Source organism: Pagrus pagrus (assembly GCF_965226575.1).
Source record: "Pagrus pagrus genome assembly, chromosome: 1".
NCBI lineage: Eukaryota > Metazoa > Chordata > Actinopteri > Spariformes > Sparidae > Pagrus > Pagrus pagrus.
In genome coordinates this window covers 16649889-16675297 of record NC_140185.1, presented here as the reverse complement: position 1 = coordinate 16675297, position 25409 = coordinate 16649889, and the positions used below count along the sequence as shown (strand labels likewise).

The window sequence follows — 25409 nt, the reverse complement described above, 5'->3', positions numbered from 1 at the left end:
TGCTATATTTATTGTTATGCGTTGATATCACATCATAATTACCTTTATTCTTCATATCTGAATAATGTATAATAAAGGTCTGCTATAAGAAATGATAATTAATATATATTTAAATACGTTCCTGTTGCTTTAAAGGGGCCTCATGCAGCAATGTGTTAATCACTTTTTACTGGCCATGTGTGAGTGGATTGCGACATGACGTGAAAAATGACCTTTCTTGTCTCTTTCGGTCGCCTATACAAGCGTGTGGACAAGTTTTTTTGTATAAACTGTACATGTTTTCATCTACATGGGTTTTGTGTACATGCATAGAGAAACATTCATGGGCTATTTCAAGTCTGTAGTCAACAAGGCATTTTGAAAAAAACAAATCTAAATTGTGCTCATAATCTTGAGATAGTGATTGCAAATGTACTTTAAAATGACAGAATCAGGTGCTGGTGACACTTTTTTGCTTTACACTTGTTTCCTTGTAAAACTTGACACTACAGCTCAGTTTGTTGCTCCGCTTAGTGTGTCTGTGTGTGCATCCAATATGTCTTTCCATGCATAAATGCCTCCCTGATGTGTGTGTGCACATTTGTATGTCAGCCTCCTGTGACATGCTAAACTGAACTGTCCTGAACTGCTGTCATCTCTGTCTGGAGACCCCATCATCATCACTATTCCCCCAAAAACCTTTGACAGATGGCTGGGGACCAAGAAAAAAAAGGGAAAAAAATGCAACTCAGCAATCTCTCTGGGTCAGTGTGTGTGTGTGTGTGTGTGTGTCCGTCAGTGTCTGTGCACTGAGTGGACGTCTCTGTAATGTAGTGACTCCAGCATGTAGCGTAGTGTTCAGTGCTCTAATTCCAGAAGCAGCAATGAGTAACTCTTGTCCTTGTGTAATATTACGTAACAATAGACTTCAAGAGTCACTGCACTCTGGGGCAAAGAAACTGACAGAAGCATATACATAGATGTTGTCTTTTCTTTAGGAAATACCACATTGACAGAGTCACTAATGGTTTGCACGTTGCAACAAGAGTGTATCTAGTGTTTAAACAATCTAATTATTATTGGCTACAAACTTAATTGTTCCATGTTGGCAAACAAATGAAACTGCTGGTGATCACGACCTCCTCTGAGTTAGCTATTTGAACTATGGCTTTACTTGAACTGTAAACAATGTTTACACATCTCAAAGTGAATAATAGTATTCAAGGGAGCTAAAACAATTAATTAATCAACCGAAAGTTAAACAGTATCAATTTTGATGATCAATTTTTAAAATTGTCAACAGAATATCTTCATGTTTTGGACTGTCAGTTGAGAAAAACTTGTAGATCTTTGAAGACTCTTCAGCCAATGAAAAAGATGCTTGGAGGGACTGGTACTGGCCAATATAGACATTGACAACAAAGACTGAGATATGTACCTGAGTTCTAGTTGACTGTCAGGTGGTATATCTCGGCATTAAAATGTCTCAAAAAAATGATGTGTTAAAGAAGTATTTTGCTGCGAGAAAAAGAGTAGAAAAAGAGGCAAATATTGTTGAAATTGGTGCTACATGACCAGAGATAAAGGCGTGTGATATTACCTTTTGCTCGAAAGGTAGAAAACCTACAAAAAACAGAAGGCACTGTGTTGCACTGCACCAATAAACACTCCCACTGCTGGTGACGTATTGCGAGTTGGGTGGTGCTCGGTTTTGGCTCTGGGGTCCGCTTTGAAACAGGAAACGTAAGCAGGCCAGCTGGTAACAAACAATATCATATTACAACTAAACAGTACACTGAAATACATTTATGAAAACATTTAGGAGAGAAATAGCCAATGAAGGATTGTGGTTCATATTTGATCAGCACTGTCGTGTTTTACGTTAACAGAACCAATATGGTGGCGATTTCCAGTTCACAGTCTTTCTCTATTGCAGCTAAATAGTATGCTAAAACATGTTTCTGAGAGCATTTTAGGCAGGAAATAGGCAGTGTAGAGACATAATGGTTTGGTTTATAGTTTATCAGCAATGCCTAGTTTATACAGTTTGTTCAGAGTTTGGTCAGACGCCCCTCACTCGATCCAAGACATAGAGAGACGACTTTCTCTGGGTACAGGCAGAATCGATAGCTTGTATTTACTACCAAAATTGTAGTGATACAAAGCTGGTTGAAAATAAGTAAAGTTCCCATTTAAGTTGCTCTTTAACTAACACCTAAGGATTAAACAAAGATACTGAGATCAGTCATCTGCCACTTCGTAGTACCTGGCTGAGATCTTACCACTTTATCACCATAACACCTGAAAGTGTGGTGACAAAAAGTGTCACTGCCCCTGATATTGTTTCAGCTTTAGCTTTAAACCAAAACTCCATTCAGAAAGCATTATTAACTTTAAATGAAAGCCCGTAAATGAAAGCATTTTTGAATTGAGCTATATTTACAGTATTGTGGAAGGCCAAACAGTTATAGTAGACAGACAAATAGACTTTCATTCTCTTCATCTCCCTCCCTCACTCACTCAGTGATTTCCTCTCAGCATCACAAGAAAGTCCCACGCAGAGGCTCTCACAGACGGACGTTTTTGTACTTCACAGGGGTGCTGTTGGCAAAGAGCAGTCATGTTAAAACAGACAGAGATAAAAAAGAGAGATGCAGAAGAGACCGAAAAGAAAATACGAATATGTGGAAAAATGGAGTTCATGATGAGTGAGCACAAAAGAAGGACCAGTTTTTGTTCATCTAAACATAAGACACATGAACTCCATGAACTTAAGCCTGATTATCCTTGTTTCTTACACCAGATTAGTTAAATTCTCACACTGGAGCTTGTACCTACAGGTTCTTTGTTGACGTAGTTACTTCTTTATTGGCTCAGCAGGACTGTTAATACTACCCCTATAGCTGGAATGACCCGAGCTGTCAGTTGTTGTAGCCTGGTATTAGCAGATGACAAAAATGGGATGGGAAGCCAATTATATCAATAATGTTGTGACCATGTGCTTGAGCAGGGTTCAGAATATGGACAGCAGAGATTATGAGTATCAGCTGGGGATTTGGGGGCAAAGCATGGAAGGTTGAGATGATTTTCAACGGACGAGCTTCTGGACGGACTTAGTCAACTCTCAGCATAAGATGGAAACAGATGGAGTCAGAAAAAAGCTTAGGAGAGGTTGTCTGCTGCTTGTTTTAAGGACTGAGCTGCTCTTAAGGAGTTCCTTAGAAACAGATTGTCTTTTGTAAGAACCTTAGTGTGCCGTAAAGAAGAGCCAGGCTAATTGGACTACTAGCAACCCCTGCCACGAAAGGTCAACACGCTCACCGTGCTGTGCAGGCATGTGTGTTTGTGTGTGAGAGAGCGCATGTTGTGCAGCTGTACAGTTTGTGAACACGCATTGTAGATTTAACAACATTTTAAACACGTTTTTCTCCAAATTACAAAACAAATCTGTGCTCGTTAAAGAAACTTGCGATTGGTTGAATTCCACGGCTGATACAGTGTATTAAGGCGAGGTAAATTAATCCAATTTCACAGCGGGCTGGTGAGAGGTGAGGACAGCCGAGCCAAGGCTGCACTAATTAGCCATATATCTGTCACTATCAATTGTATCAGCGAGCCTACCAAAGCCAACCACTTTCTTCTGCATCGCACACAAACACAGGCATATATGTACACACACACTTACACACATGCACTGATCCCAAACAGGCACTTCCTTTTTTAAAGAACCTCTGATATCAGGACACCCATTCCTGAGCCGCACACAAACGCTGCAGTGAGGACTGACACAATAGTGTGAGTATGTACTGTGTGCAGGCCTCGCATGCTCGTTGTATGTCCTGCTTGATGAGCGCGCTAATGTACCTCTGGATGACAAGCCAGAGATGCGTTAGCTAAACGCTGCAGGCAACCACAGCTGTTACAGAGGAGAGGAGGGGAGGGGAGGGGAGGGAAGAGGAGAGGTTAGGTGAGGATATTAGGGGCAAATGATTGACTGGAAAAAAACTGTTAAGCTGTACAGTAAGGTCAGAGATGTACTCGCTTTTAACTGCACATTTGCGTGCGCAGAATGGCTGCCTCGCGAATCCGAAACATGCTCATGATAGTAGATCACTGTCGCTGAAAAGCGCAGGTTGATGGCAGCTCTGTGAGGATGTGATTGGACACTAATGCCAACATGCCTGCAGTGACCACGAAAATGCTGATGTTTAGCAGCTACTGTCTTTACCATGTACACCATCTTAGTTTAGTGTGTTAGCATGCTAAATCTATCCGACAGCTGATGGCCTTAAAGGGCCTCTGTTGTACCTTTATGTTGTGCTGAAAGCTTGTTGTTTTGTTTATGTTAGCAGACTCCATTTTGAAACTAATGTTAACGACTGTTGCTCTCTGTTAGCGCAACCGAGAGAGAGACAACTTAAACAAATCGTCCACAGGCTTGTATAGGCAACCACGAGCGACGGAGAAGGTCCCATTTTTTTTACATGACGTTTCAATCCGCTCACATATGCCCATTAAAAAGGGGATTAATACTTGTTAATTGCTTCAAATCTATATATTAAGCCATTTTAAAGAAAAAGTTAAGGAATCACAACAGGGCCACCGATATTCTTGCTCATGCCCAAGACAAGATCATCTTCAAAGGCCAATATAGAGCTTTATTTTAAGGGAACATCTGACCTGGTGTTCACCAAAGGTATAACTGGAACATGAATGTTTGAGGCAAATTTGAATGCAAATAATTTAAAAGTTGTCCAAAAAATCTCACTAAAACCCCCAATGTCAACGTGATTATGGGACTAGATGAAAAGTTGAGGGATCACCAAAGTCATTAAGATTCATCTGCAGACCATTGTGCACAAAAACTTATGCCAATACATTTTCTGCTGGTGGCGCTAACGGAAAGGTCAGGAGATCAGCAGATTCATCTGCTGGGCACCATGAACATTTTCAACAAATTTCATGACAATCCATTGAGATAATTCAGTCTGGACCAAAGGGCACAGTGATCACCGGGCCAACTGTCAGGCTAAAAAATGTAAGAATCACATCCACGGTGAGGAGAGGAGGGAGAGATAGTTGTTTTTCCAATATTATACAGTACTACTACTCCAGATACAACATGTGTAAAATAATTACAGTATCCTGACAGATTCTGCTCCCATTCTATGATCCAGTAATTATCACCACACAGTCGAATAATTACAGTAGCAAGAAATTACAATTAACCAATTGTGCGACTTACTGGGGACTTCCCAGCACTATTGTGTGTGTGTGTGTGTGTGTGTGTGTGTGTGTGTGTCTGTGTGTGTGTGTGCGTGTGTGTGTGTGTGTGCTTTACCCAGCAGATTACTCCACTGAGGCCAAGTCCCTACAGATGACATGTGATAGCAGATTAATAGCCTAACATATTAAAGTCACAATCCCTATTATTTCCCCTTGTATCAGTGCTTAATCAGTTAATATCTAACAGCTGAGGACTTCTTCACCACTCGCTGCTCCTCTGCGTCACCTTCAGCATAATCGAAAATTAATCACAGTAAATTGGCATGTGGTTCGTTTTTATGTACAGTTGTTTTCTAGTTAAGGGCATTATGTAACTAAATGTGCGCTAAAATGTTCTTATTAAGGCAAATCAAGGCAAGTCTAGAACATTTCATACAAAAGGCATTTCAAAGTGCTTTACATAATGCATTAGAAATGAATGTCAGTTGTTGAATATCAGTTTACAGCAGAAATGTGTAAAGACAGCATTGGGAAAGAAAACAAAACCAAAAGATGTTAATTGCACTCGCTAGATAGCTAATACACACTAACCACATATGAGAAACATGTATTTAGTTTTATTCTATCCCAGTTTAGGTTTTGTATTATATTTGGTCAAATCAGGGAAAATGTGAGTCTAGATCAACTTAAAATCGTGTTTGGAGGAGACTGTGTGTTTACATTCCAGCGTCACACACAGATGGCAGCCATAAGAATAGTCATTGTAATGAACTTCATTTCTACTGTGCTCAGTCTGTCTCAACTTAAATCATATTTGTAATTAAAGCCTTAAATAATTGTTCATAGAAGAGAACTGTTTAATGTAACGTACCAAAAAACTTGGTGGAGGTCATTTTTCAGTACTGATTGTGGTTTGGGGTTTACCAAAACTTATAATAATATAAGACAATTGTTTACCAAACTTTTTCTTCCAGCTGTCTTATTCATCAGGGAGACTATGATTGGTTAAAATCCTTCCCAGCAGCACAGGATAAATCTAATAATGGACATTATTATTTATTAAGTATTTTTTGCACAGATGTCAGTATAGTTGCAACAAAGCTGTGTTCGTTATTTCAACAAAAAATCTTCTCTCAGAAATATACGCACTTTTTCAGCCTGTCTTCATCAGAAAAATGACTATAGGTCAATTATGAAGGCAGTGTATTACAACGCATATTTACGTTTGTTGTTAGGCAGCAACCTCTAGCTAATGTAGTCATTATTAGGGCTGCAAAGAGGGAAGCGAGGAGAAGTAGTAGAGCGAAAAGTCCGTATAGGGAGGAGACCAGGGATGGATGGTAGAGGACACCAAGCACTGGACCTTCATTCAAGTCAACGGTCATTTCTTTTATCTCTCTAAGTAATAACCTGACGTAAGTTAGTTACAGTACGTAACGTAGGTACATTACTAACTAAATTAAGGAAGTAACAGTTATTCTAACCTAAACCACAATGTTCTACTGAGCCTAACCAAGTAGTTTTCTTGACAAAACCTGTGACCGTGTGACGAAGGTCTGGTACGCTTATCGCTGGTATGCTAGACATTGTTTAGGTATGAGGGGGTGTTATCTGGTTAGCTGGTGCACCGTGGTACAAATCAAATACTTTTCTGATAATGAAGCAAAAAAAAGGAGCTGCATTTATGACATTTGGGTTTTGAGTCTCTGATTGGGCTATTTGGTGTCAGTCAAATCTATCAAATCTGACTTAAAATTTTCACATTTGAATTTTTGACTGGTTGCCATATTTCATAAAATAAATAAATAAATAAAGAGCTGCACATACAGTGATGCTGACAGATTCAAATCAAGTGTCCGTGGCGGGGCAAACCAGACCTTTAATCCATGCGTGTTAAAGTGAAGCGGAGCCATATGGTTTGCGGTGGATCAGAAGCAGTGATCCCGAGGATGATACTGCCCCAGCTGAACCTTTGTGCAGCGCATTTACACCATCTGATGTTTATCGTTGCAGCGTGGTCACAGCCCTGATAGCACTGATCTCACACAATCACATCGCTCATTATCACAAATGGAAACAGCTTATGCATGTTAATGTAGCTTCTGCATTTTGCCGCTTGTACCAACACTGCAGTATCAAGAAAACAAAAATGATGTCTACATGAGGGATGGTCTCTTTTCCTCATGTTTCTCAAGAAGAGAGCAGAGCCTTTTTTCTTTCTACACAGATGTATAAAAGATTTCATACAAATACACTAAAACATTTACACGCATGAACCTACACACAAACACTGGTACGACATGCTCAGACAAACACAGAGATGCACAGATCCATGACCAACACTTGGATGTCCCACAGAACCTGGCCCTCCTCTCATCCTCGGGATAAAAGGGGAGATAATGCATTATACATTTTCTTCTCTCTTCAACGGCTCATTATAGTACAGTCAAAGCCTCTGCCTAAAAACAGGTCGTTTCTAATGAGAAGAAGCTTGCTACATAACCTGTTCACTTTCATTCGAGTGTAACTCTGAAATGATTTTCTGGGTGTGTTGTTGCCTGCTTGTCCCATCTCGCACGGATGCCGATGATGTTCACTTACAATGACCGAATGGGTTTTTCTTTCTTCTTTTTTTTGCAGATGTTTGAGAACATTTTTTCCTTCAGCATTTTGCTTCTGTAATTTTAGATTAAAAATTATGACTGCAGTGTACAGAGCGCTAATTATTTATACCACCTCAGCCTATAGGCTGTCAGGATCTCTCTCTTTCCATGAAATGCACTGAAGAGGTGAATCCAGGTAAAAGCCATTAATCTTCCCTGATTTATTACAGTAAGTCTATACCCATCACAGACGCAGATAAAGAGAAGTTGATGAATCAGGAATGGATTTTTAAACTTTAGGATTATTAAAATTAACATTATGCAGAATGGGCTGCTGCTCAGTATCAGGGACGGGGTATTTAGTTTATCTCCGACTATCTGAGGTTCAAAATGAAACGCTTTCAAACCTGTGGGTATGTACAGCACATAAAAAAATGGGCTATGGATTCAAGTGGAGTTGGGTTGACCAACATAGATGATGGCTTGAGTGTCTTTACCCAAAGTTACCTGAGACTTGTGCCATAATGGAGGATGTCCCTATGAATTGTGAATGAAACACAAAACTTGCTGGTGAGGTCGTGGTGGTAGATCAGCATCCATGGTTTTCACTGAGTCTGTGGTTAGGTTGAGGGAATGTCAGCACTTGTGTTTAAGGTTGGGAAAATGTATTTTCAGTTTGCGAAACAGTCACAGAAAGTAATCTATAGGATTTACTTTGGTTAAGGTTAGGGAAAGATCATGATTTTGGTTTCATGTTAATCAGGGACAGATTGGGATTTTGGGCATATATATATGACAAAATCAGTTTGTGAAATAATGAAGAAATGAAATCTTTCGGATTTGTGTAAGATGGACATGCTTTTTCCATTTAAAGTGTCCATTATAGTGTCATGAAAACAAACAGATAATTTGTGCCTGTGTGTGCGAATCCTATGGAAAAAAATATGTCACACTTTCACAAACTGCTGTGATACTGGGTCGGTTCTACATCTGATTGTTATTGTACTGAATTATCTTTTCCTTCCAAGACATTGTTGAAGTCTTGTCAGTATTGTGAGGCAGAAGCTCAGGTCAAACTGATTCTGATTTCTCTCCTGGATGTGTATGTTGGTGTCACTGTTCTGGAAAGTTATGAAACCGTACAAAATCAACTTTCGCCACTTGCAGACTGTTAGAACATCACTTTCAAGTTGAAAGTTAAAGGCAGATGTACTGAATTTCTATTATAATAGTTCACTAGATAAAACAGCTGCCTGCATGGACATTTAAAAGTTGAAATAGGAAGTAAATAAATGCAATGAATAGTTGAACTTAACTCTGAAGACTGCACAGTCCATTTGCCAGAATAAATTGTTGGCAGTTCATGTTTCAACAAACCACAGATAAGTTCACATATGTACATATCATAGACTATGCACCATATTGACATTGCTACAATGTGTGTAATACTGCATTTACAGTACATGTTTATGGCCTGACTTTCATATCAGGAGGCAAAGGGGGTGGAGCGGAGTTAAGCGACAGGGCTGTCAAGCCACTGACCGCTGTTCAAGACTGCGTTTCAACATTTTTTAGACATTTCCCAGCTGTTTGTGAAGACAAAAGCTGGTGTTTTTAAGGAGAACTTTAGGGCTGCAACTAACGACTATTTTGATAGTCGACTAGTCATCGACTAGTGCAACGACCAGTCGACTAGTCAGATTATGAATTGCACAAAAAACAATGGCTCTTATTTATTACATTTAAGTGGCAGCAACAATAAAATAATGCCAAGACAACTCAGTCTGCACATACGGTAATAGGCTAGCTACTAGCATGGGAGCTAACTATCTTACCGAGGTGCGTCTGATTCTTCTAAAATGTGTTTCCTCCTCAATGCTCATGCATTGCTGAGGTGACCCCATGGTGCGCAAGTTTCATCTTACACATTTTGCATGTCACCATTGTCTTTATTGTGTCCAGGATGAAATGTTCCCAAACTCTGGACCTTTTATTTGCATTGGCGTCACTTTGGCCGCTTCCATGTTGCTCCTGTTCCCGGTCACAAGTGTGCATGTGCTGTCAATGCATCAACGAGTTGGGAAAAGTGAGATGTCTCACTCTGAGCTAGTTCAATTGGCTATGGTGAAACGTTGTTTAGCGTGGCATTGTATGCCGTGGGATACACACACGATAACGTCACTAACGACTAGTCGACTACTAAATTAGTCATTTTGCTGTCGACTATTCATCGACTACTCGTTGCACCGCTAGAGAACTTAGGACATCTCCAGCTAAAACATGCTACTTTTCCAAACCCTAACCAAGTGGTTTTATGTGCCTGAAACTTAACAATAAGCACAATGCTGTCACAACATAAAATTGAAAATTGAACCTAAAGAAACATAACGTTGCAACACAAAGAAATATAGTTTCAACACTTCCCTGGTTTGCAGAAACATACATTGCCATCCTTTATTCTGAGTGCATTGCAGTACTTTCATTAGTTATGACTCTTTGTTGTGACCTGCTTTTCTTTACTCCTCTGTGATTCCATGGTGGCCTTCCTTTATGCTGTTTGGCAACTGAAATTAAAAGAAGCGTCTCAGTTGTCAGTGTTTATACATTTTTCCAAATACTGAGACCAACACAGTCTTTCCATACACATTCATGGCTAGACTCCATATGGTTGGAGTTTAGTGAGTTTATGTTCTTAAAACTGGGGTGATATGTAACCAGGGCTATGGTTTCAAAGCCTTTGAACAGATTTAGACTGTAAATACCTTGCTTAACTCCACAGTAAACAGATAGATTGGATAGGACTGACACTGATCTCATTATGTTGTGTCCTTTCGCAGGAGTAGCAGAATTGAGAGCAGGATTGAGTTTACAGCCCGTTAATACAGCTGCAGGAAAGCATACTGGTGGGAGCTCAAATGTTTTTCCTTTTTCTTTACTCATAGCATTCAACATTTTATACTTTGACGTTTTCATCGGAACTAGTGCTCCTTCATGCCTTTGATAGAAGTGTTTTTTGTGACCCACATGTATGGTAATACATATATTTTATACATACTTTATTTGCACGTTACATGTTGAGGTCTATTCAATAAAGAACACTGCAAAGATTTCTGTGATACGAGCATTTGCTACAAACAGTGACTTATTAGCAAGTGACAGTCACAGTCTGACACCTCTGCCTGTGAGTCTGTGAGTGAATGGTGATTTTAATGGGACGAAAGTCCCTTTTAACACCTTCTTTATTTAATTTTTTAAAATGTATTGAATTAAAATGATGTTCTTGAGCACAGGGACGGTTTAGTGAATACACCCTTTCTATTTGTGTTACTCAAAATCTGCTGTACTAACAATTATGCAGCCATGTTTCCAATTTCTTGTGAAGTCATTTACACTATGCTTAATAAGTCCTGTAATTAATCCAAGAAGCATTCAAGGCAACGTTTTTTTTTAATTATCATTCTAGCCAGTCGTTTAAAAGGTATAATTGCATCTGTTACTGCAAACTACACAGGTTATCTTTACACCTGGTGTAGTCTAACTACATCAGTAAGCAGTCTATAGACAAACGCCACTGTCTGATTTTGTTAATACATCAATGGTTGTTTACTCTGTCCTTGTGACAACGGCAGCTAGCAGAAGAAGAGGGTTACACATTCAGTTGTAGTGTGTTTCACAGAATATAAACAGGATTAACAAATTAATGGATAAATATGTACGCAAGATATGTATATGTGATTGCCAGTAGTCCTTATTCTTTCTAACTTCTGCAGTCCTAAAGGCCATACTGACCTCAGCTGCCCTGGTGACTGATGATCAAGTTTCCTTGATCAAACCATCTGCCTTTAACATCACAGATGACGTGCAGCATTTAAGCTGCTTTTTTACTTACCGCTTTCATGTAACTAAGCCTGCAAGTGAGAACATTTGAATTGTCTTGAATATTTTTCAAGTCCATTCTTGACCTCAGAAACAGCAGCTTATAAAACAACCTTACTACAAGCTTCATGTAGTAGCCATTGTGGATCTATCAATCACCGAACATGATGTTCTCATTTGTCATGGACATTTTAAAATTGCTTTTTATTTGAGCACTTGAAGGTTTTCTTGTCCGTGTCACTGAAGGAAATTTCGACCGATAGTGGCATGATATGATTGGAAATACGATCACCGTGACATCAAAAAATGAAATATTGATATCATGTTTATAATACACATTTGATAACATTGTCCTACTAATGTTCAGCTTTGTGCATCGTTTGTTCAAGAGTTCCTCTGGTTGCCTTTACATTAGCAATTGAGTAGTTGATAGTAATTGATATTTTTGTATATTTATTTTTTATATGGTTACAGACTCTCTCCACCTCCCTACACTAGAGGAAAAACACACAAAGTTTCTATAGATATCGCAATAATATCATTACCGGAAATTAGTTGCAGCCCTAATTGGAAAGTTAGTTAGATACAAAAATCTAACTTAGATCCACTTCTGGAGGATTCGATCATGTGGACAACTGCGCAAACTCTATAGCTATCTGCTGAGGATCATCATATGATATGATTGAAAGTACCAGAACAGCTACTAAATGGACCTTATCGTGAGATTGTGGAGTGATGAGGAGTTGGCTAAAGACGTATGTTAAGTTCACTTTTTTCTAACTCCACACCCTGAGATTTTCACAATTTTTAAACTTTTAGTCTTTATATTTATTTCAAGTAGAATCACTTGAGGCAATTTATCAATTGTATACATTTTTTAAATTTTATTAAAGCCTTCATGGACAAGAAATCATCAAAAAATTGAAATCTACAATTCAATTAGATTATTCTGCGACATGATCAAAAGCGTTCAGACAAACTAAATGGACAGTGTGGTGAGAGTGTTTTGTCCGATACTTAAAGACTTTCAAAGCTGTGGTAATCATTCCTCAACATTATGGATACTTTCATATGCACGCATGCCCATTTTACTCCACTGACATCTACTTGAACTCTCAGGGGATTAAATGTGAATTAAATCCCCCCTTGGGGTTTAAATCTGTGTTTGTATCTCCATCTCCTTCAAAGCTGTCAGAATTGTTCAGTAAATTCCAAAGGTGATTATCCATGTGGCCATCCTCAGCCACATCTTCCTCGACTAATACTGCTCACTTTGTTTTCATCTGAACTCGGAGGGGTTGTGATTTGATTTCAAAACAAGGCCTGTGAAAACACATTCATTGAGTTTTGATATGGATAAGACAATGATGGCACATTTATATCACATTCAAAAGGTGTTAGGGTGGTTCAGTGCAGCAAACATGTGCTTCTTCATCTTCTGTTCCTCTGGACTAACAAAAGTTTTCATGTCAACTTGCTAAAAAGAGAGTTAGCTGTATTGCAATATATTATATATAGTGCATCAGGGTTGAAAAAGGCATCAGCTAATCCTACACAACCCACTTAACTGGACCTTAATCTTGACTGACAGATAAACAAACTTTATGTTGTATAATCACAGATAGTCGCTTGGGAAACAGCTAAAACAAGCCCATCAATTTTAAGGGACAGATAAATATATTACAGGGGTGGCTCAGGCAAACAAAGAACATGTTTTCCACGTAGCGAGGCAACACCATGATAGTAGCTGTGTATCACAGCTGATATTTGACCACAAACACAAACATGACTGCAGCGATTACACAGTAGTAGCGCCTCATTCACAGTGTTAAAACCAGATAAAATAGAAGTTACTGGGATGTAACTCCAGTTCCATCGGTATATGCACAACACACTGAATAGTTTTCACATGAACTACTCTATGTGGTTCTGAGTGGATCATCTAGAACAACGAGAACTGTTGTTTCTGGAAAGAGATGTTTCCGAATATCCGTGTAGCTCGACAAAAGACAAACATGAGGGAAAGGCTGCAGCTGTGGCATTTGTTGGTGCTGCACTGCAGGTTTGCTCACACATGACCTAACAGCGACACATGAACAGGACCCTCGTCGTACAGTATGGTCACAGTTTTGGTAGTTTTGGCAAGAAAATGATTTGCTTGAGGTTCAGCAAGAAAAAAGACTTAGGATTAGAATAAAAATCATGGTTTGGGTTCAAATCACTACGTTACATCTGTAATTTCCATTACAAAATAACCTGTTAAGTACGTGACGTTACTTCACTACGTTAGTAAGTTGTAATAGTAATAACAAACGTAAATATGGGTCTTAACCTACTTGATTTTTCAACATATATATGGTCCTTTTTCTAAGGAGGACAGGCTCAATGTGAAAGTGGCTGCGGGTAGTGATGAACCTACAGAAAATTATTCCCTGAATTTGAAGCTCCCTTCAGCTTTACTGAGTTATAGTAAATTTCAGCTCATTGTTTAGCTCTCGTAACAACTTTAATGTAATGGTTTATTCTCACCACTCTTATGCTGTTCTAAAAAATCCACTGTACACATACTGCTCATCACGAAACAGCAGATAGAGCTAGTGATTAGCTGGTGAACATACTGGAGACTAAAAACAGAGCAAAAAGAGAGTAAATATTGAATTGGCATTCATCAGGTGGCCACAAAATAAAATAAATGATAACGTTGCTCCATGTCTGCTGGAACTGTTTCCTAACAAGTTCGCCATATCAACCTAAACGGTGATGATATGTTAATGTTGTGATCACGACTTATTTCCACTGGCCAAAAAAATCAGCTGTTGCATTTTTAATATTCAAGAAGAAATTCATCTGACAGACAGAGTGTAGCACTGTGGTTTGAGCATGGGGATCGCCTCAGGACTTCGGGAACTCACATCTGATATAAAACACTCTAAAGGATCAGTTATTAGCATTTCTGGAGCTTTCGACAAGGGCTGCAACCAACAATTGCTTATTTTGTCTGACCCACAGTTCAAAACACAAGGATATTCAGGAAAAGACAAAAGAAATCTAAAGAGATTGAAAAATTGCTTGAAAATATCACATGACCCAACAATTTCACTTGATGAAACCTGAGCTACCATTCGGTGACAGTCGAAAGCTCCAGAAAAAGCTACCAGGCGAACTTTGAGTTAAGAACATTTCATCACACGATGATGATTGGCTAATAGCCATTGGTGTTTGGTCAGCTGAGGAGGTGGAGCGGACACAATGCAATCATCACAGTTGGTTGGCCGCCAGGATGCAGCCGTGTTGAAGTGCAGAGAGAAGAAGAAGGGGCGAGGGAATAAAGAAGGATTGGTGAAGGGAACAAGAGATAAAAGGACGACGGGGGAAGAAGATGACAGAAGGAGATAGAAGGGAAGGAAACTGTAACCATTGTACAGTGTGTGTGTGTGTGTGTGTGTGTGTGTGTGTGTGTGTGTGTGTGTGAGACAGTGAGAGACAAAGTATGTTATGGATGTGAGGGGGCAGTGTGTAAGAGAAGAGCAATAAGGCTGGGGTTCCTTGAGGAGACTCACTCTCACTGTCACATCGATCAGACTACAACATCACAAACACTCACGCACCCAACACCCTCTCTGCTCTTTCTGTGCTCTCATTAAGAGCTGTATGGAGAATATAGAGAGGAAGTGAAGCTCTGACGCTGTCTTGAATTTAATAGAATTTGGCCCTGAGATTTGGCCTTAAAACAATATTTTTTGGCTATACTGAGATAAACAATATATATCTTGGCATTTTGAAATCTCCTCAAAACATTCCTCAACAGCGATATTGTAACGATATTATAGGGATGACTATTGGTGCCTTTACAAAATATTAACACAACAAGATTTTTGATAAATAATCATCAGTAATGTGAAATATATTGACTAAGTGGGTAAAGGCAAGTATGAGAACAAGTTGAACAATCTGGTAAGTTCATCAATTTACTGTGATGCAAACCAGGAAAAGACAACATTTAGGCCATATCACGATGGAATAATCCAAAATCAAAGACAGTATATAGTCTCATCACAAAAACTAGGGATGCATGATATGGATTTTTTTTTAGCGGATAACGATAACCAATAGTTACCTGCTTCTCATGGCTGATGCTAATAATATAACTGATAATTGCACCTTTTTTGTATTTAAATAAAAAAGTTTCTTCACCTTTAGTTTATTCACACCTGGGGATGAGGAAGGCTTGGATTTAGTGAGTAAAAACAGATGATTTAATTTTGTTTGGCTGCACACTTTCTTGTGTTTATTGACAAAACGCAGACCAGTCTTAGAGAAGCACGCTGCCACCTTCTGTATCGGAGTGCACAGATGCTACATTTGTTAAAGCAACATTATGTAGAAATTGGCACTGATTTGTGTGATTTGGCGCCCCGCACAGTTTCTGATTGCAACACCTCTGTTGTAAATAAAAATCCCATATAAAAAATCAGATATAATGTAGGTGCTAAATACAAACAAAAACATTAGGTCATAACAATGTTATGTGTTGAAAACTTGTATCTTGAAGTAAACACGTCTGTAACGCTGTGATCCTACGCTCTCACTGAAGTTACATTGTGCAGAAACAAGTGATGGGGGGCAGAGTGGCTGAGACAGAGACACCATTCACCCTATAACAAGACACTGTACCATCAAAATGATTTTGCCACGTTATGTTAGTTCCTTCTTAAAAGGTTATTCAAAGACTGCAAAAGCCACAGAATTACTCATAATGTGATAACAAATGTGCAAATGGCTGGTTGCAGAGACATAAATAGTTTTTTCATAGGCCTAGTTTTGTACTGAGCTGAACGTGACAGCTTGAACCTGCAACGAACTGACGACAGTCAAAGCATAGTAATAAATGCCGATGTGTTCATTTTCATAAATTAATTTGATGAAAAATTAATTACAAAATAAAGTCAGTGTTCACAAATCTTTGAGCTGAAAGAACAAAACAATTCAAAATAAAATCAGCAAATTGATTTGTAATGTGTGGGTTAAGTAAAACAGATATGTCTTAATTAATGAGCTTTAGAGGAGCTGGTATGTAGATTTTGTTACCCTCGATTGAGCCCAGGCTAACCATTTCTGTCCGTTTCCAGGCTTTACGCTAAGCTAAAATAAGCTAAGCTAAGGTAAGCTAACTGGCTGTAGCCTTTCACTGAGTGGATGGACATGAGAACACCATCATCTGACTTAGCAAGCAAACAAATAAGCATTTTCCCCCAAAATGTCAAACTATTCCTTTAAGACGAGAACATTCGGCCAACCTTGTTCTTTTTCCCACTAAAGCTTCTAAAGCCTGAATCGTCTGCTGCAGCTTGCAACTCTTAAAAATAGCCCAGGTAGGAAATTCATAAATAACAGCGTCAAATTTTAAGATTCACACAGGTACGTGGGCTTATGCAAAAACTGCAGAGGTGCGAGTGTTATTTATAATGCAATGACAATATGGGTACAGAATATATTACGGTTGTTGTCTTTGTTCTGCATCAGCTCCTGGGAGGAGATTTAAAAAGGGGGCTGGGTAGATGTAAAATAAAGGAGGCAGGATTTTTTAGTTGAAAGGAAATATCTTGTCTTTCAAACATGTGCACAAAATATATAAATAATCGCAAACTGAGCATACACATTAATTTTATAGGCACTGGCACACACACACACACACTCGCACAGGGCTGCAGGGTGTGCCCAGCATCAGCGAGAGTACTCCGTGTGCCTGCTCTCTTCCTCCTGGTGCCCTTATTGGTTCCTGCCCAATCCGGCCATCCAATCACATCAGGCAGAGCGAGTCTGTGCATAGACTTGCAAATAATCTGCAGTTTTACAATAACACCCCACAACCGCCACCACCATTATCCCTATTTCTGTCTGCATTTTCATTCTGTAATCCTACAAAAAGTGACGAATGTCATGTGGTGAATGTAAATTACCTGCCAGCTTACACTCCTTACTGCTACATATAACTTATATCCTTTTGCGCCTCCTTTGGTACACTATATATACATATATATCCTATCTTACATAAAGGACATCCTGAATGTGACATTATTCTATTTATGTGGCTATGTAAAATGCATCTGTAAAAACTGTTGTTGTTTTCCTGAGCCTGTCATTTAGTAGAGTAGAGGCTTATAAAGCTGTAGTGAATTATTAAGCAGGGTGAATTATGGGGCTGGAGTGAGAGAGAGAGACAGAAAGAGAGAGGAGAGAGAGAGAGAGAGAGAGAGAGAGAGCGAGGTCTGGACAAAAATAGGTCAACCTAGCAGTGGCAACCCAGGGAAGTAGAAATGATTCTCTCTCTGAGGAGGAGCTTTGTTTGTGTGTGTGTGTGTGTGTGTGTGTGTGTGTGCGCGTGTGTCTGTGTGTGTTTGCGGCAGGGGAGGCTGCGTATTTGTCAGCAGCGCATGGTGTAATGCTAATTCATATCCTACAACAAAGCAATTTAAGAGGAAAGGTTCCCCCCATAAGTTCCGAAAGAGGTAAATGTCAATACACAAGTAGATCTTGGCTGGAAAAGATAAATAAATAAATAATATTCTGTAAACATCAGCACACACACATAATTTGAGTTATGACAAAATAAGCATTAACGTGGTATTTATTTTTAGGCAGTTTTTACAACTTTTACTACCCCCAGTGGTGAAAAGGTAACCAATTAGTAACATGTGAGTTTTGGTTGGGTGGGGCAGTGCTTTAGTTTCTGCCCAGCCCCTCTCACACATGTTGTATCTCAACTGTCTCAAATCCTTCTCCAATTTGCCTGGGCCTCTCCTTCTCATGGTTTAATAAGGGAAATCAACAGTGAAGAAGAGTGCATGATCTAAAAACTCTAAAACAAAGCTCCCATTTGAAAAGATAAAGCACAAAGTTAAAAAAATGTGTCACCTGTGCTGAAAAGGAGGGCATTAATGGTGAGATTTATGACATTTTGTGACAACTTTATAAAATGTTTTTTTTTTAAATCTATTTTGGATCAGTACAGCACCATAGTTAAGTGTGAGCCTAACTGCCAGTAAGCCCAATTAGCCTTGTTAGCTTTAATGTGACCTTTTGGCTGTGAGGTACAGGATTGATATTTAGTCTGTTTTACTTCCCCTAACTTTCTTTTTCCGTTTACTCTTCCATTGTCATTCAGGGAGTTCAGACGTTCGACAGTATGAACGTACTATGTCAGTAACAATAAATCTTATTATGTAAACAAAAAAATGAAATGGCATGTGGTATACAACACTTAATGGCCAAAAGGATGCGACACCCTGGAAAGTCTTTTCACAAGATTTTAGCTTGAATCATTTGCCACAAGAGCTGAGGTCTGCTGCTGATGTCATTCCAAAGATCTGGTCAGATCAGGGCCGGTCATCCTCTTCAACACCAAACTGGGAAAACAAAACAGATTTTTAAGGATCTTAATTTGTGCACAGGGTTACTGTATAATGTTGAGACTGGTGCATGGTGTTGCCTAAACTGTTGCCAAAAAATATTGAAGCATGCTCTTGTCTAAAATATTATTGTATACAGATGCATTAAGATCTCACTTAACTGTGGCTAAGGGGCCTAACTATAAAAAGCAGCCAAAGGCCCAAACTATATATAGTTTCTAGTGTGAATTTTAAGTGGGGGAAATTAAACTAGAACTAGTGGCACCTCTTGAGCTCCATAAGGGAAAAAAGTTCAAATGTTGTCACCTTATCATCAGGGCTGTAGACACAGCTGAGGATGGAAACTAGTGATATTTTTGGAAATGTAGAGACTGATAACAACATGAAGAGGTTGTTGGATTTTTTTAAATGAACTTGACAGCAGACCATGCAGCAGACATGAGTAGTTTAATTTAAAATGTTAAAGAGTTTTGTTGTCAAAGAGTTAAACATTTTCTCCTGTGGATGGGCTTCCACTGGAGAAATTTGGACTCATGATCGAATTTCTAAAGATCCACCAGTACTTCATAAAAATAAATACATCTCTAATATAAAATTCATCCATTGAATTATTTTCTAAATCCAGGCTGACTACTTAGTTCAAGTCTCTGACTTACTGTGATTTACCTGATTTACATATAATCTGCTGGCTTCTATAGCTGCTGTTCACATCAAAACCCTGCTTGTGCTATACTGCAGCAGAGACAGAAGCAGTTCAACAAGGGTTCAGGGGAAGGCAGAGGGAGTGGTTTTTTTTTTGTTTGTTTGTTTCAGCATGATTTTACTCTGTAATCAATTTTTTATCATCGGTGGAAATATTGGCTGCAGAGGAAGAATCCTAGCGTCTTGTGAGCCGTCCGTCCTGTGGGGAACAGATCCACCAGTTGTTACCAAACAGCTGAGAGTGTTACCACCGAGCAGAGTACCACCCCACCCTGAGTGAGACCGAATGTCTGTGTGTGTGTGTGTGTGGGGATGGATGAATTGTGTTTGAATGGGTGTTTGTGTGAGTACACATTTGTGTCTGTGGCTGTGTGTGTGTGTGTGTGTGTGTGTGTGTGTGTGTGTGTGTGTGTGTGTGTGTGTGTGTACCTATGTGATGAAAATACACTTTCTTATCTGTTTCCTGTGCATGTGTGTGTCTGTGAAGGGGTGAAGAGGTTTATGTATGTGTGTGTGTCTCTTAAAGTGAGAGAGAGCGAGAGAGAGAGAGAGTGAGAGATAGAGAGAGAGACAGAGAGAGAGAGAGAGAGAGAGAGGAGAAGCATGACCTACATTTGGCAAAGCTCATCGTATGAGCATGAAACTGCCTAACATCACCCCAGAGCTCCTCAGCACAGAGCCACCCGATTGGCTGCTTTCAGCTCCAGCCTGACAACAGCACTGGCATCACCCAGGGGGAGGGGGAGGGGAGAGGGAGAGAGAGAGGAGGACATGGGGAGGAGGTACATACATTAAATCCAAAGGAAGAAAAGATGTAGATGATTGGATGGAAACAGAAAAGAGGCAGACAGTGTGTGAGTGAGGTAAAGGCTACAATTAGAGACAGCGGTGCTCATGAGTTTGTGAGTGTGTGTGTGCATGTGTCTGTGTGTGTGTGTGTGTGTGTGTGTGTGTGTGTGTGTGTGTGTGTGTGTGTGTGTGTGTGTGTGTGTGTGTGTGTGTATGTGTGGGTGTGCGCGCGTGCTTGTGTAACTATGTAGTATATATTTGGTCACTACCCGTTCAGGGACAAAAATAACTCCCCCTCAACATAAGACATTACATTTTAGTGTTAAGAGTCTTTAGCCACGCATGCAGCATTGGCTTTGGGAATGGAATATTGCTCGGTCGGTGGTGGGTCCACTACTTTGGTTTCAGACCTGAAATATATTTCAACTATTGTTCGAAAGATTGCCATGAAATTCTGTGCAGACGTTCATGGTTTCCAGAGGATGAATCTTAATCACTTGTTAATCGCCAGACTTTTCCGCTGGTGCAACCACGAGGTTCACATTTGTGAGTTTGACTGAAATATCTCAACAACTGTGTACACACATTCAAGTCCCCCTCGGGATGAGTTGTAATAACTTTGGTGAACCATTTGCCTTTTATCTAGTGCCACCAGGTTTAGGACTAAACACCTGCAGAACTAATGACAGTCCTGTCAGCATCAACAGTACTTTGTGTTAAGTGCTGATTGGCAGATGGAATATACCACTTTTACACCAAAATTAGTGCGTATGTAAGTTTTTTACTTTTTACTGTTTAACATTGCCAGGAGACAAGTTTGCCTTTCTATTTCTTTTCCCTTGTATGTCACGTTTGTTATCATGAATGTGCTGTTAAATCACGGAACAGTAGAAAGCAGCAGGTCATATTCCTCATCAGATTACATCCAGCATACGTTAAAACCTTCCAAAAACATCTTCCTGAAATAGACACATTGTTTTTTCTGGTACTGATGACAAAACTTGCTAAGGAGTGAGACATCTCGCTTAGTTGCACATGCGCAGTACAGATCAGGCAGCTGACAAGCACGGAAGCCATTAACGGTGATTACTTTTTAAATATCTCTTTCTTTAGCTTCACATTCAAACTCAGCGCCGACTGCACGATGTTTAAGAGCTTGAACAGCTGGGTTTTGCCTTCAATGAGAAAGGGTACAATTGACTTTCACTCCCAGGTCAAATGACTGTGCAGCAGTCACTCGTGTTTATTGGCTCCAGCTCTGATTCGCAGAGATGAAAAACATGACAACCGGTAACGTCTAATTTCCGGCGCAGTGCTATAACACACATTGAAGTTCCAGACATCAGCGCGTTTATAGTTTCCATTCGAGCAGTGTTTGGACATTGTTGAGTCGGTCTAACGATGTTAGTAACCTTGTCAGTGCCTTCAAACATGACACACACACAAATAATAACCAGAAAGGCAAACTTGCCTATTTGCAATAGGGATGGAGTCAATTGCCTGTTGTTAGCAGGTCGACCCGCGTTATTTGTGCTAATGTTGGTGTAAAAATGGTATAAGTCTTGTTTGATTGAGGTATAGGCTTTAGTTTTGGTTCATGTTAGTCTATGGGTTTGGGGTTGGCATTACGTGTTTATGGTTAAGGTTAAGTTTCCAGGGAATGAATGTTGGTAAGTCAATGCATTGTCGTCCTGAGGGACAAAAACAAGTTTCTGTCAGTGTGTGTGTGTGTGTGTGAGTGTGTGCACATACTACACTTGTGTGTTTGTGCATAGATGCTGAGTTTGGTGTCTTTGGTCATGTGAGCTGTCACAATAGAGCGGGGATTTGTAGCACAGCACCTCCAGAGCTGACAAACACACACTGGCACACACACACACACACATGCGCGTGTGCACGCGCGCCATGCACTCCCTCTTCTGCATCCCACTATGTCTGTCTCTCTTTTCTCTCTCTCTTTCCCTTAGATCCCCAGGCACAAAGCATTATGGGAATCACTCTGGCATGGCTCTCGCTCTTCACAGCTTTAATCTTTAAGTTGTTTCCATAGAAACGACTACGTTCACTCAGTTGATAACTGTTGGATGGTTTCTAAAGCTATAGAAGAATGCCCTCACCCAACATAAACCTCCCCCACAACCCGACAACAGAGGAACGTCTTAGTCACTGTAGGTTCATTGATCCATTAATTATAAATAATGAAGAGTCAGTATTGATGATGCCAGAGACACAGGACCAAAATTAACTGCATGCCGTTCACTACAATCACATTATTGTGTCAGTACAGCGGTGAGTTTTGAAATAGAGGTGTTATAGTTTAAGGAAAAGGCTCAGTCACAGCTCACCTGCATGTCGGAAACAAGGCAGGTGACATTTGGTAGGTCATGTGTTTAGTAAACTCGTAGCCCAGCCCGGGTTATTTCAGGTTGAGGTAGCAGCAGCCCCCACCACCAACCCACCCACTCCCGTTGTCAGGTACAGCACATTGGTGTTTCCTCAGTTGCCTCAGAAGCCCTTTCCCCTCCCTCTCCTTCCTCCCATCTCACTCTCAGGTGTGACATATCTCCACACACACACACACAGATGCCTCAGAAACTGTAACATACTAATATAAAAAGACAGGCTTTTAATTTGAAAGACTGGATTAACACATGAAAAAAACAATTAATAGACTAACACACAGATGTGCGTGGACCTGTACACGCACGCACACGCAAAATCACACTATGACCAGCGGCAGGAGTCTTCCTCAACACACGCACAGCAGGAGATCACCCCCTCCCTGCATATGTGCCGGTTTCCATGGAGACACGCAGTTAAAAATAACATGGGCGATGGCTTGTCTCGTGCCATTCCACCAACATGGCTGAAGCATTCACAAACACACACACACACACACACACACACACACACACACACACACTGATGGCTGAAGTCTGTTTGACAAGCGCACACAGAGAACAATATGAAAACACACACACACACGCACACACACACACAGTGTCACCATCATTGTTGGTATGATAGTGGCGTTTATTCCCACCCTCCTGCTGCTGGTCTATACAGAGATGATATCCGATGTTATGATGGAGGGAGATGGAAACAAGACGCCTACTGCAGAGCTGTAAACTAAACTGCTACTTCAGGTGGAGTTATGTTATAGTTAGGTGAGATGTATGTTGTTTTAAGGTTTTAAGGATAACGCTGACATTATTCCGTATTTTTTTTGTGTTTTTGTCCTGTTTTTTGGCTTGTTTATTTTGTCAATGATCAGTAACTTCCCTAATGTGTCTGTGTTTTTCAGCCCCCAGCCCATTCATTCCTACAGAGGATGTCAACTTTTAAAAATTGCTCACGAATATGTTTAATTTCCGAAAGGTTTCAGTAAAATCTACTCCTGCAAGCGGAGTAAAGAGTGCTTTTGTTGGGCACTATTTTCAGCTGTGGATTAATACACGTTAAGGGAGTATTTATGTCAGCAGGATGGTGTATGTATGAGTTACGCAAAAATAAACAACAGTGCTTGTGTTCATTGTAATGAAGGAACATGCCAGCTCATCGATATGATTTTACCAGCATTGTTTTGGACAACAATGGAGCTCTATGGTGGCACAGAGGAATAGCTTTGGCTACAGAAGCAGAACTCGGTAGTAGCGTCAGTTATTTTGACCTGGTATTCAAAATTCTAAAAATACAGACTTACCCTTTAAGTTTTGTATCTATGATAAAGATAATTCGACTGATCTTGACCACCTCATATAAAATTGAAAAAGAGTGATTAACGTTTCTCCACACATTTGTATGTGTCATAGGCCTACGTACCATACTGACACTTCTACAAAACGTGGCACATCGCGTTCACATCACATTTTTATGACCTGACTTTCACATCTGGAGGTCGAGGGGATGGTGGTTGAGTTACAGGCCAGAAGTCTGCCAAGCCAGTGACTGCAGTTTGAGACTGCGTTCAAACATTTTTACCAAAAACAGCTGTTTTAGGCCAAAACAGGATATTTTCGTCAGAGTCATTTATCTGATTTGTGATCAAGCAGTTGCTAGTGAAGCTAGAAACTGGGAGAACCACAGGATTTATTTCCTCTACTCTAGCCATTAGGGTTATTCACTAAAATCCACGCTAAGTAACTTATGTGAGCAGACAAATGTCCAGCGTGTCATTTACCAGGAATAACATTTAATCCAAACACAAAGACCCCAGGTGACCCTCTTGTTACCTCAGACACTGCACGTACTTGACAATGTGAGTGTGTGTTTGTGTGTGTGTGTACATTATTAATACAAATTTACACACGCAAAAGAGATATGACTTATATAGACCTTTTTTTTTGTTTAAGTGACTCTATTATTTCCAGTATTTTTATTCCTGATTACTGCCTCTTTAGGAACAATACTGCCATATTGATGAGGTCTGGGGAAATATAGAAGCTTCAGAACATATGAGCAAGGAGATGAGGCCCAACGACAACATGACATGATAAAACGTTGATCTCCTGCTGCTGTCCACAGAAACATATTGCTCAGTTAATGTTTTCATTTGTAAAATGTGCTTATTCCCTCTTGCAGAGAGTTATATGAGAAGTGTGATACCACTCTTATACGTGTACAGTAATTATGAAGCTACAGCCAGCAGCTGGTTAGCTTAGCTTTGCTGGCTAAGACTGGAAACAGGGAAACAGCTGGGCTGGCCCGTCAAAAGTTATTTAAAAAATCCACCTTCCAAGACCTCCAAAGCTCACTGAATAACATGTTATAAATTGTTTGCAACACACAATATTGTTGTACATTTTGTTGTTTTAACACCAAAGTG

At 39.9% G+C, this 25409-nt stretch overlaps 1 protein-coding gene and 1 long non-coding RNA gene across 5 annotated transcripts in view; one reads left to right on the top strand and one right to left on the bottom strand.

Annotated features, from left to right (window-relative positions):
- The window catches only part of nhsb (Nance-Horan syndrome b (congenital cataracts and dental anomalies)), a 56219-nt gene that overhangs the window by 9477 nt on the left and 21333 nt on the right, over positions 1-25409 (top strand). The window lies entirely within an intron of this gene.
- The window catches only part of LOC311261307, an 18407-nt gene continuing 11707 nt past the window's right edge, over positions 18710-25409 (bottom strand). Inside the window, exon 3 of the long non-coding RNA XR_014623132.1 lies at positions 18710-19090. This is a non-coding gene — a long non-coding RNA (uncharacterized lncRNA). The remainder of the gene's footprint in view (positions 19091-25409) is intronic.